The 1,369-nt window shown below is 36.4% G+C and overlaps 1 protein-coding gene across 12 annotated transcripts in view; it reads right to left on the bottom strand.

Moving 5' to 3' along the window:
• Positions 1–1,369, bottom strand: part of LOC107696598 (triple functional domain protein) — a 114,035-nt gene that overhangs the window by 2,237 nt on the left and 110,429 nt on the right. The window lies entirely within an intron of this gene.

The raw sequence follows: 1,369 nt of genomic DNA, 5'->3' as shown, positions 1-1,369 counted from the left end.
ATTAATTATAAAATGATATATAATTTATTAGGTATGTATATAATAGGGATGTCCCAATCAGGTTTTTTGTGCCCCCGATCTAATCCCAATCATCCAATATTGAGTCCCGATCCGATATTTGTATATGGCAAGTCACTGTCTTAATGAGTGAATCATTGATTCAACCGATTCGTTCAAACGGTTGATTCATTCAATAAATGAAGCAAGTAACTGTCTTTATGAACAGCTCACTGAATCATTGACTCACCCAATTCGTTCAAAAATGCTGAATCATTCAGTAATGAAACACTGTTGTGTGTTGCTCTAAGATGCGCGACTGTTCTGCTGTGGCTTTTAGAACTATTTTACAGTATGTTTGTTCATGTTTGTTTCTTTTTGTGTGCTGTTGCGCTTATAGTTTTGATTTCTCCATGAGTCAACTGATGCGACCTTGATACGGTCAATACATTAGCCATTATTAGTCACCGTTTTCACTGAAAGTAAAGTCAGAATCATTCTCGCCAAAGTTTCGGTGCTGCCTTAGTTATTGTTTGTTATTAAAATTTTAATCAGGTTACTTGTCCGGTCATGCAAGTAAAATTCTCTTTCACTTGCCCCTTCACAAAATCCACTTGTCCCGGACAAGTGGACAAGCGTTAATGTCGAGCCCTGTAATAAGATACAATCTCTCTATGTATATACAGTATATATATATATATATATATATATATATACACACACTATATAAAGACGCACACACTGTAGATGTAAACATGCTACAATGGTAGACATTGGAAATGTGGTCACAATTATGAATATGGGACTACTGATATAAACATCTTGTATTTTATATGTATGCAGAATTATTATATCTGTAAGCAGACTAATTGCAACATAAAGGGAAAAATGTGGAGATATGGTTAGAAAGCATGAAGCTCGCGGTGTCAGTCTATCAGTCAAATCCGAAGCAAGTTATAACTATGAATTCTCAGATAGTCTGACGGCAGATAAAAATAAAGGATAAATGAATGAGTGATCATTACAAAAGTGTGCATCAAATACACTGAACACAGAAGCTCGTAAGTGTGAGAGGCACTAGAACAGACCTCCAGTGTTTCCCATACATTGATTTATTTGTGGCGGCCCGCCACAATATCAAAACTGACCGCTACAAATAGATTTTCCAAAAGGCTTTGACTTCGTTGAATAAACATGAGCACTGCACGTTTCAAAATCGAAACCCAGTACAGGTGTTTTTATATCACTGTAGTTCTGAAGGAATCCGACTGTCTTCAGAAAATTTTAGATGTCATTTTCATTTCATCTTGCATGTAATGTCTGATAAAGCAGCATTTGTGAGCGGAGCGCTGCTTTGTTGTCAGCCGTTACC

This window comes from Sinocyclocheilus anshuiensis, unplaced genomic scaffold, assembly GCF_001515605.1.
Source record: "Sinocyclocheilus anshuiensis isolate Anshui unplaced genomic scaffold, SAMN03320099.WGS_v1.1 scaffold590, whole genome shotgun sequence".
Classification (NCBI taxonomy): Eukaryota; Metazoa; Chordata; class Actinopteri; order Cypriniformes; family Cyprinidae; genus Sinocyclocheilus; species Sinocyclocheilus anshuiensis.
The sequence above is the reverse complement of the archived record's forward strand: the minus strand, read 5'-3'. Positions and strand labels throughout refer to the sequence as shown.